Raw genomic sequence first — 15743 nt, forward strand, 5'->3', positions numbered from 1 at the left:
TATTTTGAATTTAAAATGAGGATGCGGATTGTTTCTGTCAAGAGCCACATAATTTTAATGATTATTGGATGAGACCCATATGCTGGCGGGTGGGGAGGGCAGTGCTGAAGCCAATAATGAAAGGAGATAGAAATCAAATGAACAAGGTCATCCCTTTCTCTCAGACCCCTCCCCACTTCCTATATTTCTTCAATATCTCTTTTCTCCCCACTCAACTTATTTCCCCAGAGAAAAATCGATACTCTGACTATTGGGAAAAGGCCTCACACATCTTTAGTGAAGAAGATTCCCTTTGAATTTACATTGAGAAAGGAAGAGTGAATAAGGTGAACTCTGGACCATGGCTCATAGTGGTTAGGAAGGTGAATGGGTTTAAGCGTAACCTAATAATAAAGTTTTGGATATTTCAACTTGTTGCCCTAGAGTTTGTAGGCAATTTCAGTCACTCCTGAAGGACATCTGGGGGAATGATGGGGACAGATTTTTGGTGCCCATTGCCATGCCATTATTAACCAAACGTAGGGAGTTTGGCAAATGATCTAGTCCTTGTTTCTGGATCTTGTCTCCAGTCCTGCCTTAACTAAAGTGGCTTATTCATTAAAAGGACCCCTGCCTAAATTCTGAAGTTCAGCAGCCAAGGTGCACTTTAAAATGTAAAATTATCCAGTCATGCACAGCTTACCTTCCTTAAAATACTATGTTTATACTTTCTCTACTAACCCTAAAAAGCTATCTAGTGATTTTCTTGTGTGCTATTCTAGTTATGGTAAGAGTTTCTGAAAGCCAGATCCTTCTACCGATAACTGATCTACTCAGTTCTATAGCTATTAGAAATAGCTTCATCACCCTGGATCTTGGGAAATTTAGACATTAGTGTTGACTGCAACAAAATTTGATGAAACTTGTGTGGTGCATCAAATATTAGGAAAATTATAGAGGCCTAATTTCGAGCAAAAGGGGAAATAGTAAGCACTGGTGCAGATGCACAAAGAAACTTTTGTGGGTTAACTTAATCATGTTTAAATAGACCTCCCGGAAGGAACAGGAACATAGTATCAGCAGCTTATCTCTTAACTGTGTTTATTTGCACCTACCAATCAGCCACATGTTTACCTTGTATTGATAGTGCAAAGTTTAGAATTTCAGTGGGGTGACAATGGTGCAAGTTGGGTTATCCTCAGCAGCAAACAACTTCCAGGTGAGGTAGAGGAAAATGATGTTTTGTGTAACTAGACAGGTGTGGCTTTCTCGAGAAGTTTTATTTACATTTCCCTGGATCTAGTTAGCTTAAATGTTGCTTTTAGGAAAGTGTGGAAAGATATCTGCATTGATTTTGCTACACCAAACACCTAAATGAAATGCTGCTGTTGGGAAACAGCTACTCAGTAATCAGACCAGGAGGAAGCTACTGGTATTTAGAGGTTTAGAACTGATGGCAGGATATGAACATATTTTGTATTAAATTACATAAAACCAATATCTTGTTCTGAAATGTCATCCAATTTTATACCAAGAAAAAAAACAAAATTTTCTTTGTTTGCTTTGTCCCAATACACTTTCTTCTAGAGTTTGAACTGAAAGACATTGGTGGTTAGGCTGCCTATTTTTTATTTTTTGTTGGCATTTTTTTTTTTGATCAGGGATTAATTTAGCCTGAGTTGCTGGAAGACTTTGGCTGAATTCAATATGCATTTACCTGGGAGTAAGTCCTTTTGAACTCAAAATGACTGCCTTTTGTGAAGATGTCTACAGAATTGGGAGCAGATTATATATTACTGTTGCTTGAGCCTTACCTCTGGTTCACTTTGTCTTGACCCAATGACTTTAACTAGCACACAGATATTGATTGACTGTAGATTAACTCCTATTGGGGACATAACTTCCTGCTCTGACGCTGCTGAGCTGTCAACATACCTTTTTATGTTGCTTCTATTTGTGTTGAATAACCTTGGAATCATTAACTCTGATTCTTATCTGAGCACCAGGTAGCAGCTTGGATTACACTGTGGCTATTTTCTACAATATCTCTTTCCCCTAGTCTTGCCAATGGATCTTTTCAAGTCAACTCACTTACTTATCTATATGTCTGGCTAGAGTTATGATTTATTTTAATAAGTGGAGGTTAAATTTTTCTGTCTCATATAGGAGGTTTTGTATCCAAACCTCATATATATGGCTTGATCTCATCTGGGTATTGCTACTTCTCCAACCTCATTGAACTAAGAGGCTGACTATATCCTTGGGTGCAAATAGGAAGCAGTATTTTATGACTGAGTAGCCAGTATTATAATGATGAATGGTTGGGAATGTTGTCATATTTACTTCTGCCTTAAGTTAACCAGGAAGAAAAGATCAATTCTTCTAAAATCAATGAAAGCTGGATAAAGCATGCATCCCTGGATATCTCATCACCGTGTTATTTTTACATAGTTGTTTTTCAGGCCAGGCTTCTGGTTCTTCTGCTGAAGTCAGAAAGGGGAAAATCTCGGATGAAGAAAAGTGTCTCTTGAATCTATCTCCACAACAATCTATATAGGTTGGAGTGAGAGAAGGTGATTGAACCAAGGTCAACCAGTGACTGAGGATGAATCAAAGTCTGGGCCCCCACATTACACCATATTGGCTTACTGGTGTCCAGGTCTTGATACTTTTCCTTCAAATGTTTTTCTATTACTAGGAAAGAAACTAATGAAATTTCAGACACCATATTCCTTAACTCTCTCACAGGAAAGTTTGCATTAACAAGATTCTATATTTTACAACGGTAGAATGAGTTTTCAAAAGGAATGCCGCGAGCACAAGGTAAATATTTCAAATGCCCAGTACACTGAACAAGAAATGGAATATTTCTAATAACAGTCTAGAAGCTTGCAGCAAGTGGCAGAATCTGGCCAATCTTGTCTGGGTTTAGAAACTAAGCTAGATCAGATCAGGTTAGTATTTAGTTGGGAGATCTCTGGGGAATACAAGTGCTCTAGACTTCAGCTGAAAAATAGCAAGGAGATATTGCTTACCAGCTAGCTGGTTATGTGTTACGATGGATTTCCATGACCTTATAAAATTTGAAAAGTTAGCTACCTAGTCTCTGCACAATATCTTCCTGAAAAGTTCAGATGATGAAAAAATTATTGCAAAGGTGGTGGTACTAAGAATGGATACTTGTAAACCCCTGGATTGTGGTTAATGAATTGGGACATCTTGACTGAAACCTTTCCCGAAGGAAAAGATTTAAACCCCCCCAAAAATGTGTAATAGAAGGTATGTGGAACTGAGAAAAAGGCTACCAGCTAAGGACATCCTGGATTGGCAATTCTGTCTTCACTAAGTGCTTTTTAAGCTCAAAATGTTGTTGGAAATATCTGAACCATCTGCTAAGCCTCAACAGAGCTTAGTTTTTAGTAAGCGCATTATTTTTGAGCTAGCTGTTCTTATCCAAGAATGTGACTTGGTTAAGCAAGCCATGAAATCTCTAGAGTCCACTGTGAAATGAGCCAGAAGTGCAACAATTGGTCCTCTCTGAAAAATTATTTTTGGTTACTTTCAGTACATATCTCTCAAATATTTTTAAAAGCCACTAGAAAATCAGAAGCAGCATCGAATCTATAATTAAAGAGCCAGTGGCTATAATGGGAATGGATTTTTGAACTCAAGGCAAACCCCTTCTGGCACTTCCTGTGCCTAATAACCATAAACAGAAAAATCGCATCCAATTGGCTCCAGCTGTTAAGTCTACAACAAACATAATTATTGCTTGGAGAAGAAAAAAAATGAATGTGAACTTTAGAAACATCACTAAAAACCCACAATACCAAACTAAACCCAAGGGTTCAAATGAAATGGCACCATTCAATTGGGTTCATAATATTTTGTGAAGAGACAAAAGAGAAAAACTAACTTGGGCAGCTTTTCACTGCTCACATTGCAGGCTAGCAAGGTGTATCTATTCTGATCTTGTGCGAAATTAATGCTTAAAATTTGGAATTTTGTGGGATTTTATTAAAATGCTCCATGTTGAAGAATAATCTTCAGCATTTTGCTTTTTTGTCTTGGCTTGCTATCTATCCTAATGAAACATATTTTTTTTGAGATGTCTGGGGATATCAGCTGAACTTGACCAAAACTCCTCTGATCTATTTCACTTGTTTTCTGTTGTCACCTGCTTGCTTCTAGATCTGAGGAAGTAGGAAATGAGGATGCTTATCTCTTAAAAAAGAGAAATAACTACTTTAATGTCTAAGGAGATTCTCAGTCATCCAGGTCATGGTTGTCCCAAAGGTGCTTTTTCAAGATGCAACTGGACTTTCTGGTTTTTCTTTGAAGAAATTTTGCTTTTCAAGGTGAGAAGCGAAACACCTCCAAAGAAAATCCAGAAAGTCTAGTTTCCTTTTGAAAAAGCACTTTTGCCTACTTCAATGTTTTGACCTTCTTGACTCAACAGAAATGCTATCAGTGGTGATAATGGAGAATAAGGAGCCCTCTCTTCTACTGCTATTGGCAGTAACTTGTGTTTGTGTGTATGGGTTGCAGTAGTGTGTTTCTCAGTTCCTGGGCAACTGATGGAACTAATGAAATACATTTCTGGAGAGGGCCTCATCCATAATTAAGTGATGTGGAATGGTCACAGTAGAAATCAATGTATGTGAATGACTGAGTAGCTGATCAACTTCCCTTGTAGAGATGGAGGTCCTGAGAGGTTGTGTGCAGCAAACTGCCTCAAGCAGGCCTTGCATACCTACATGATCTCATCCAGTTCATATTGCCAGGATGATGTAGGATAAAATCCCTGGCTGGTACGTGATCTCATCTGGGTTGTATCAACAGGATGTTCTTAAGGATTGGTGAGGAGACTTCACCAATAAAAATTCTGTTGCTCTTTGTTACCTTTGCTGCTTGGAAAATGATATAAAAGCAATAAACACTGCGAAGGCAGTCAGACATCTTAGCATCCTGCAATGACTGGTCTCTAATTCCATCACTCCCTCTTAGGCAACAGTATTGGCCAACACTCAATATATTCCTACTACCTTACCACTTGTACATGGTGTTCCCAAGGTGGCTATTTCTCATTTCCTCTTATCATCCCTAGGCAACTTCACCATAATATTTGGAAGAGCAAGGAATGGATAATAGAGAGAACGCTGCTACAGTTGTGTTGCTTCTTGAGGAATATCTTTGGACTCTTACCCAGGATAGCACCAGTATGGGGTGATATCATTTGTTTACAAAATTCAGAGATTGTGGCTCTGAATGTGTAATACCTTGCTCTCTATTCCAGCAGTCTGTCTTGGGATCTGCCTGCTTTGTACATAGGTATTTAAGCTATTTGTTTCTGGTGCCTGCCTTTTACTGATGGTATGCTTATCTCTGGCTGTATCTGTTGGATGTTTAGTCTTAGTGCTGTCATGACATGGGGGCAACATAGCCTCAAAATACCTGGGGAAGGTATTGCAACATTAATTCTGTTAAAATGCACATAAGAACAAAGCTAAAGAATCAACCCAAAGAGCTTCTTGCCCAACAGTTAGTTTCTACTAGTGTCTGGCTATAAGTTTTATAAAAGAGCCTAAAGACTTCCTCTTTCTACTTTGCCATAATAGAATAGAATGGAATTCTTTATTGGCCAAGTGTGATTGGTCACACAAATTTGTTTTTGGTGCATATGCTCTCAGTGTACATAAAATAAAATATGCATTTGTCCAGAATCATGAGGTACAACACTTAATGATTGTCATAGGGATCAAATAAGCAATTGGGAAACAATCAATATTAATAGAAATCTTAAGGATACAAGCAACAAGTTACAGTCATACCGTCATAAGTGGGGTGAGATGAGTGATAGGAATGATGAGAAAAAAACTACTAGTAATAGTATGCAGACTTAGCAAAGAGTTTGGCAGTGTTGTGGGGATTATTTGTTTAGCAGAGTGATAGCATTTGGGGAAAAATTGTTTTTCTGTCTAGTTGTCTTGGTGTGCAGTGCTCTATAGTGACGTTTTGAGTGTAGGAGTTGAAACAGTTTATGTTCAGAATGCAAGGAATCAGCAAATATTTTCACAGCCCTCTTTTTGATTCGTGCAGTATATACAGGTCCTCAATGGAAGGCAGGTTGGCATCAACTTTTTTTCTACAGTTCTGATTATCCTCTGAAGTCTGTCGGTCTTGTTGAGTTGCAGAATCAAAACCGACAGTTATAGAAGTGCAGATGACAAACTCAATGATTCCTCTGTAGAACTGTATCAGCAGCTCCTTGGACAGTTTATTTATTTTATTTATTTATTTATTAGTTGGACTTGTATGCCGCCCCTCTCCGAAGACTCGGGGCAGCTCACAACAAGTAAAACAGTCACAACAACCCAATTAATTAAAATATTTAACGATTTAAGAAAACCCCATGTAATAGCAAACACACACACAAACATACCATATATAAATTTAACGTGCCCAGGGGAGATGTTTAGTTTCCCCATGCCTGACGGCAAAGGTGGGTCTTAAGGAGTTTTCGGAAGGCAGGAAGAGTAGGGGCAGTTCTAATCTCCGTGGGGAGTTGGTTCCAGAGAGCCGGTGCCGCCACAGAGAAGGCTCTTCCCCTGGGACCCGCCAACTGGCATTGTTTAGTTGACGGGACCCGGAGAAGGCCCACTCTGTGGGACCTGATCGGTCGCTGGGATTCATGCGGCAGGAGGCGGTCTCGGAGATATTCTGGTCCGATGCCATGAAGGGCTTTAAAGGTCATAACCAACACTTTGAATTGTGACCGGAAATTGATCGGCAGCTTCCTGATGGAAAGGATTAAATGGTTGAAGCAAGCACACCTAATGGCTTACTACACTTGAACGACATACAAAATCTGTATCTAATACAGCTTCATTTTGTTTCTCTGTGTCTGTTTAGATAGGAAGGTCTGGGCCCTGATTCTTGGTTTTCTCCTGTCATTGCAAGGTTTCAACTTTGTTTTGTTGGAGTGCAGTAAAGCTTGTTCTCAGAGGCCAGGTATTTTATGTAACATTTGTGTGATTATTTATTAACCATCAGGTCGTAACTGAAATGTCCTGGTGCAAACACAGCTGCAATGACAGTAGTGTTGGCTTGACCTCCAAACAGGGCTACAAGCAATTTTGCTGCAAAACAATGAAAATAACAGAGCACTGACTTGAATTAATAGCTTTAGGAAACCCACAGTCACACAAGTTGTAGTATGTGGGCTTATATCTTATTTTCAGATTTGAAAAAAAAAATACAACATCATCTCCTGCAAGGGGGACTGATAATTAACAGAACTAAGACAGACAGGAGTGAATTTAACTCATTCCTGCCTTACTGTTCCTGAGGAAAGCCCTCTCCTGCAGCTTCTACTTCAGAAAGGAAAAAAAAATGCAGTTTGAGGAAAATAACTTTAAACGCGTGGTTCTGAAGCCCATTGTTTTACACACCCTGTGCTTCTGTAATTGGGCTAAGCAGCTTTGGGATTATAATAAGACTGCTTAGCACAATTGCAGTTTGTTCTCACATGACAGCACTTTGCAGAAAACATTGGATTTCTGGGCACAACAGAAAAACCATCTTACTTGCTAAAGAGAGGAGAGGGATCCAGATTTTTTGCAGGATATAGCCAGTTGAAATCAATCCCTGGAAAAAGCAGTTGAAAATGCTGATATCTGAACACATTCCTTTATCTGAAAAATGCCTGTGGAAAACCCAATGGAATTGTGTGGTGAAATTGGAAGCCTGCTTGTTTAATGCAGAAAATGTTTTGTAAAGAGAGAGATATATACCTTTGTCTCAGCCTCGAGGCCAGTGGTATTCAAAGACAGCAGAAAATTTCTTTCTAGGAAGCCTGCTCAAGCAGGAGGCCCTCTACCATTCCAGACAAGTGGTTGTCAAATCTCTTCTTAAAACCTCCAGAGCTGGAGCATCTACAGCTTCTGAATGCAAACAATTTCACTGATTGATTGTTCTATTAAGAAATTTCTCTGTATTTCTAGATCGCTTCTCTCCTTGATTAGTTTCCCTCTATTCTTGTTCTGCCTTCAGGTGCATCTTTGCAATGGTCTAGAGCCATGATGATGAACCTATGGCACGCGCTGGGGTGGGTTGCTGCCCGGATGGGGGGGAATGCAGTGGTGTAGCACCCCAGTCCCCAGAGCACCCAATTTGCACTGAAAGATATTGAAAAAAAATGCAGGGCATCCTGTATAAGCCACGCCCAGAGGGGGGTAGTAAAATTTTTGGTGGCCCTTCACTGGGCCCGCGTGCCACCCACAGGTGGCACATGGAGTTATATCTGCCACAATTGCCCTAGCTCAGCTCCAGCATGCATGTGCCAGTTGATTTTTTTGCTCGTGTGGAAGCTCTGGGAGGGGGCTTTCGGCCACTGTGGGGCCTCCAGGGTGGCAGGGGAGGCCATTTTGGCCCTCCCCAAGTTCAGGGAAGCCTCTGGAGTATGGAGAGGATGAAAAGCAGGCCTACTGGACCCACTGGACATTAGGAAATTTGTCATTTCTGGCCTCTAGGTGCGGGGGGGCATTTTTGCCCTCCCCAGGCTCCAGAGAAGCCTCTGGAGCCTAGCATAAGAACATAAGAATAGCCATGCTGAATCAGGCTAAAGCCCATCAAGTCCAGCATTCTGTGTCACACAGTGGCCCACCAATTGTCCATGGTGATCTTGAGCAGAAGAGAAGGCAAGAGCCTCCCTTTCCCCTGACCCCCAACAAATGGTACCTAAGGGAATCCTGCCTGCCTCAACCAACATAGAGGCAGCACTTAGACATCCGTTTCAATAACCATCTATATGCTTGACATCCATGAATCTGTCTAACCCTGCCTTGAAGCTATCAAGGCAGACAGCTGTCACGACCTCTTCTGGAAGTGAATTCCATAAACCAATGACCCTCTGGGTGAATAAATATTTCCCTTTATTTGTCCGGCGAGGGAGAAAAGCAGGCCTACTGGAAGTCAGGAAACGAGGCAGCAGGGGGGACCACTCATGTACGCACAGGGGGGGGGGGACACATGGTGCATGAAGGGTATTGTATTAAGGGTGTGGGTACGCATGCATGTGCGACAGCATGCACAAGCACGCTTTCGGCAAAAAAAGGTGTGCCATCACTTTCCTAGTTTAAAACAAACGTTAAAAACAGAGTCTTGCATTATAGTACATTAATGATAGCAAAGGCATGGGGAGATAAAGAAGAGGAAACGAAGGGAAGGAAGGAGGGAGGTAGAAGAGCAGTAAGAAATGGAGAAATGGAATTATTCTGAGAAATAGATGAGAGCAAGCATGGTGAAAACCATATTCTTGCCTTCCCTTGTCTATCAATCATGAATATAGGTGAGACTTTTACATGGAGGAAATGATTTGTACTTTGACTGCTAGTCTTCTGTCATATTTCACAGCCGCCCCAAGTCTGCGGAGAGGGGCGGCATACAAATCTAAATAAACATAAACAATTGATTTATAAGAGAGAAAGAGACGGGTGTGGAGTTTTCCCCCCCATTTATACTGTTCATTTTTAGGTACTCTCCTATTACTGGCTCCCACTGAAAACCAGATGGGTTAGCTTGAAAACCTTACAACAGAACACTATAAATCATACCCAAGAATGGCAAGATAGGTAAGACCGATGAAGTACAGGTTGGCTACATGGCTTCTTCAACCCAGGCATGCCACTTGTTGAAATGTTTACCTGCCTGCTGTATTATCAAATTTGTCCAAGATTGTAGGAATGTGAATTTTATCTGAAACATGGGTATATAAAGCAAGGCTTAGTACCCTTGATGGCAGCCCACCAACCCACATCTTCAATGGGCCTTTCTCACAGCATTCTTCAGCAAGATTCCGGTCAATCGTCCCAGCATCACTAACAGGAGGATGAGAAAAAGTGATGGGGAAATTGTAGGAAACATAATTTCCTCTCCAATGTCCACCAGTTGATGTGGCTACTTCATTCCGCTGAAAAGGAGAGCTGAATTCTTGAAATATAATAGTTGGAAGAATCCTTGAATCCAATCCTCTGCACAGGCAGGAAACCCTATAACCGTAATGGCAAACCTATGGCACGGATGCCACAGGTAGCACATGGGGCCATATCTGCTGGCACAAGAGCTGTTGCCCTAGCTCAGCTCCAATGTGCATGTGTGTGCTGGCAGCTGAATTTTGGCTCACACAGAGGCTCTGGGAGGGCGTTTTAGGCTTCCAGAGGGTCTCCGGGGGGATGGGGGAGGGTGTTTTTACCATCACTGGCTCCAGGGAAACCTTTGGAGTCTGGGGAGGGCAAAACACGAGCCTACGTGGCCCACCAGAAGTTGGGAAACAGGCCATTTCTGGCCTACAGAGGGCCTCTGGGGGGCAGGGGAAGCTGTTTTCGCCCTCCCCAGGCATTGAATTATGTGTGTGAGCACTCAGAAATGCACAATAGCATGTGCCCACGCTCTTTCGGCACCCGATGAAAAAAAGGTTCGCCATCACTGCCCTATAACATTTCAAATAAATGATTGTCCAGTCTATTGAATCACACTACCTTTTAATGTATTTACATATGCACAATAGCAATAGCATTTAGACTTATATACCACTTCATAGTGCTTTACAGCCCTCTCTAAACTGTTTGCAGAATCAGCCTATTGCCCCGAACAATTTTACCCACCTGGGAAGGATGGAAGGTTGAGTCAACCTTCAGTCTGGTGAGATTTGAACAACTACTGAACTGCAACTAGCAATTAGCTAAAGTGGCCTGCAGTGTTGCACATTAACCACTGCACCAACCCAGCTTATAGGGGCGTTTGCAAGACAGTACCGTGATATCTCAACATACGAGTTTAATTCGTTCCATACCCGAGCTCGTAAGTCAATCAACTCGTGTCTCGAACGAATGCCTTTAGACTTTGTTTTTCGCGCCGAGATAACCAGAGGCAAGGAGATTCTTGCGCCACCTAGTGGAAGCTCGGCTCATAACCCGAATTTGAGCTCGGGTGTCGAACAGAAATTTCACTCACGTCGTGGCTCGTAACTTGGAATACTCGCATGTGGAGCAGCTCATATCTAGAGGTACTGTATATATAAAAACAAAGATGGGAAGAATAACACTGTGAACAAAGGTCACCTCTTTTTTATGGGCACATGATATGTTAAAAAGGGACAGAGCTTCAGTCACACAGTTGTGCTTACCATCTTGAGTTTTTCTCAGCCCTGTGGACACCCATAAATACAGTTTCTTGAATGGTTTCTTACATATTTTCCTTTCTCCAAATGTCCTATCCTACCCTATCCTATCCTACTCTACCTTACCCTACCCTAAAGATGGTCATAGGTTTTGTGGGAAGGAAACCTAACTAATACTTTGTGGTATAGGGTGTTCATTCTCCATCATTGTGTTTTCCCATTGTGCACATGTTAAAGGTATAGGCAGCTTGCCAGAAGGAAATAAAAATTAATGATAAAGGTACAGATAAGGACCACGGCAGTCTCTCAGAGCACATGCTTTCTGTACCAGGGTGCAAAATGTCAACAGAAAGGGTAAAAATGGGTCTACCTGGAGAACATAATGCCCAGCCAAGGAAAACAGATGACATGGCTATTTTCATGAGGCAGTGACTAAAGGTTTTCAGTGACTAAAGGTGATATACGTAGCAGTTATGGTATTGGACTACAATTGGAGAAACCTCAACTTCATTCTTAACTGTAGAAGCTCCAAGGCAGACACTAACTCTCATCCCAATCTATTTTGTACAGTTTATGTGGAGAAGAAAATGGAGAAGAGAGGGCCATGCTGTGTAACCAGCCTGGGTTCCAATCAAATAAAGAACATATACTGTAAATCTAACCCATTATGCAGTGGTTCCCAACTTTTCTAATGCTGCAACCCTTTATGTTGTGGAGATCCCCAACTATAAGTCTAGCGCCAATTCTCTCAACAGAGCTGTAAGCTGATTGGCAGGGAGGTCAGAGGGACATCCCCAGTGTAAACGCCTGATTGGTCGGATTGTAAAAATATGTTCCAAGGCGCCAGAATAGAAGCTTTAGTTCCTAACACCATGGAAAATGTATCTTTTCCCATGGTCTTAGGCAACCTCTGAAACAGTGGTTTGGCCCCCAAAGGGGTCCCAACCCACAGGTTGAGAACCACTGCAATAATGGCATATGTGAGTTGTGCAGAGAAAGAAATTTCCATCTGCAGTTTCAGGGTTGAAAGAAACCCTTGAAGGACGTTGTATGGACAGGATAAAATGTTTAGCAGATCTCTAAAACTTGGGGTTTTCCTTGAGAATATCAATTTAGTTATAGCTATTGGAGAGCAGGAAGGAAAAGAAATCCTACCCCTGAGAAAATTGCCATAGCAAAACAAAAAAATTGAGGTCTTTATCGAACCGTATATTCATCTGACCATCAGAATTTGTTCTGACTATTAGGAGGCCAATTAAGAGGCTGTCTTTTTGTGCTAATAAAGTTAACGATTTATTGATGTTGGCATTACAAAATAGTAAAGATTAAGATTTAAAAAAAAAAAATCTTGAATCTGTACAGTCTTGCGCTACCAAATGCCTAGTTCATAGTTTGGCTTTCCCTTATAAGGCATGATTTACATGGCATGAAAATTGACCAAGCTTTCTCAAAGAAAACTCAAAACACTTTATAATCTCCTACTGGAAATATCCGGAACGTTCATTAACACAAAGAGAAGGATTGCCTGAATATGATTCTTAATAATAATAATGATAATAATAATAATGATAATGATGATAATGATAATAATGATAATGATAATAATAATAATAATAATAATAATTTATTAGACTTGTATGCCGCCCCTCTCCGAAGACTCCCAGAGGTGGGTTCTAAGTCACCACCAGTTTGCTTCCTCCCACGCCGTGTGGCCGCACTGCATAGGTACATATGCATGTGCAGTGCTAAAAGCTCAGCTTCTGCACATGTGCAGAAGCAAAAATTAGCTTCTGCGTATGCACAGAAGCCAAAAAACTGATACCGACAGAACCGGCTCTGTGACGTCATCACCAGTTGACTAAAGAACTGGTTAGAACCAGTAGGAACCCACCTCTGATATAAACAAGCTGAGTTCAAATCTTTCAGCACCCACTTTGATGTGGTTTTCTTTCCCCTTCTTGCTTAAGGCCTTCACTTAAGTAGTAAATAATTCTTGGCCAAGGTGAGCACTTTTGAAGTTGAAATTTATTACAGGTAGTTCTCTATTTGTGACTATAATTGAGCCCAAAATTTATTCTGCTTTAGCAAGTGATTTTTGGTCCATTTTATGACATTTCTTGCCATAGTTGTTAAGTGAATCACTGCAGTTCGGTTAGTAACATGGTTGTTAAGTGAATCTGGTTTCCCAATTGACTTTGCTTATCAGCAAAGGTGTCACAAAAGGTTAGGGTTTGACCAGGGGTGGGCTGCTGCCTGGATAGGGGGGGGGACACGCAGTGGGGTAGCGAACAACAGTTGGAAGCTGACCAAGGAGAGATTCAACCTGGAGGACTTCCTGATGGTCAGAGCAATCAACCAGTGCAACGGCCTGCCAGCTGAGGTTGTGAATGCCCCAACTCTGGAAGTTTTCAAGAGGAGATTGGACTGTCATTTGGCTAGGGAGGTGTAGGGTTTCCTCCTTGAGCAGGTGGTTGAACTTGATGACCTGTAAGATCCCTTTCAACTCAAATAAATAAACAAATAAAATAAAATAAAACAAAATAAATAAAATAAAATAAAATAAACAAATAAAATAAAATAAATAAAATAAAATAAAAATAATAAAATAAATAATAAAATAAAATAAAATAAAATAAAATAAAAAATAAAATAAATAAAATAAAATAAAAATAAATAATAAAATAAATAATAAAATAAAATAAATAAATAAAGTAAAATAAAATAAATAAAATAAAATAAAATAAAATAAAATAATAAATAGAGCTCCACCCCAAAGCACCCAATTTGCACTGAAAGATGTTGAAAGAAAATGCAGGGTGTCCTGCATAAGCCATGCCCACAGTATGATAGTAAAAATTTTGGTAGCCCTTTACTGGGTGTGACCCCATAAACATGACTCAGTTTCCAATTGTTTGATTCAGTGGCGGATTCCCATGCCTGCTGCTACTGCTACTTTGCTTCCCTTGCATGCACGTGTATGCGTCCCAGTGTGTTTTTGCTTCTGCACATGCACAGGAAACAAAATCTCACAAGGGGATGCATAAGTGTGAGATTTCGGTGATTTTTTGCTTCTGTGTATAAAATTGCCAAACTGCTGTGCATGCGCATGTATGCGCACAAATCCCCTTGCAAGATTTTGCTTCCTGTGCATGAGCAAAAGCAAAAACACGCTGTGGGGTGCTTGTGCATGCACACACGTGCGCACACACACACACACACACACACAGGAGAAGTGAAGCTGCATGTGCAGCACAACTTTCACTATAGGTGCACCATCCTTATTCGTACTAGTAGCAACCCAATACTGGTTTGAATTTGAATCACCTAAACATGGGGATGTTGCAACGGTCGTAAATGTGAAAAATGGTCATAAGTCACTTTTTTTCGGTTTAAATGAACTGTTGTTAAGTCGAGGTCTACCTGTACAAAAATCAAAGGGTTTTGACTGTAGCAGAGGCCATTTTTCAAAGCAAGATCTCGTGCCTGACAGAAGAACAATAGACTCATTTTTGGCCAACCTTTTACAACAATCCAATCTAATGGGGAAGCAGAAAACATCTTTACTTCCTTCATTCATTGCTTGGTTCAGTCCCATGAGTCCAAGAACATAAGCTGGAAGAACAGGGTTAAGGCGAGGGTTGCTCTGGAGGTCACCAGGAGTGACACAGAAATACTTGCTTTGCTCTTGGTATAATTAAGGCAGAAAACAGGAAAAATTATGGTTGGCATTTTAACTGTGCCAGTCTATGCAAGCGTGGTGACATGTGCATTAATTTTAAAAATGCAAAGGGGAGGGGCTCCGTTTAGAAGGGAATATAGTATTCTGCAGTGGGGCATAGATGTTGAGGGCCAGCTTTTGGGAGAAAAGATCTTATTTAAAACCAACCTACTGGCGAAGGATAGAAGGGTTGCTGCTGTGTGTGTGCCTGCGGTTGTGTGTTTGTATAGGACAGGTGTGTAAAGAATAAACACCAACTGGTAAAGACTAGAAAGTTTGCTACTGAAGTATACTTTGTGTGTTTGTGTAGATAGATAAAGTACCTCTACTTAAGAACTTAATTCGTTCCGTGACCTGGTTCTTAAGTAGAAACGTTCTTAAGTAGAAGCAATATTTCCCATAGGAATCAATGTAAAAGCAAATAATGCGTGCAAACCCACTAGGAAAGTTAACATTAGTTCTTCTAAGTAGCTGAGCACAAATCTTGAGTTAGACTATTTGCACTGCTATATCTTTCAGTTACATCAATAATTCTATTCTTGTTCAATTTGTATAAACTGATGTTAGAATGACCCATGCTATTTTCCTGGTATTTTTTAAAAAAAAATTAAATGGACTAATACAACTTTCCTATTTACTACAAGCAGGAAAATAGCAATTGCATTCCTCCTGAAACCAACCAACCAACGAACCAACTTTGCTGTATCTCGAGTTCCATTACAAAAGTGCTTTATAATGCCAAAGAGTTAAGGTGAAATCTATTGTTTTTATGATATAATAATAATAATAATAATAATAATAATAATAATAATTTATTAGATTTGTATGCCGCCCCTCTCCGAAGACTCGGAGCGGCTCAGAACAATA

This window comes from Erythrolamprus reginae, chromosome 2, assembly GCF_031021105.1.
Source record: "Erythrolamprus reginae isolate rEryReg1 chromosome 2, rEryReg1.hap1, whole genome shotgun sequence".
In the NCBI taxonomy this organism is placed as follows: domain Eukaryota; kingdom Metazoa; phylum Chordata; class Lepidosauria; order Squamata; family Dipsadidae; genus Erythrolamprus; species Erythrolamprus reginae.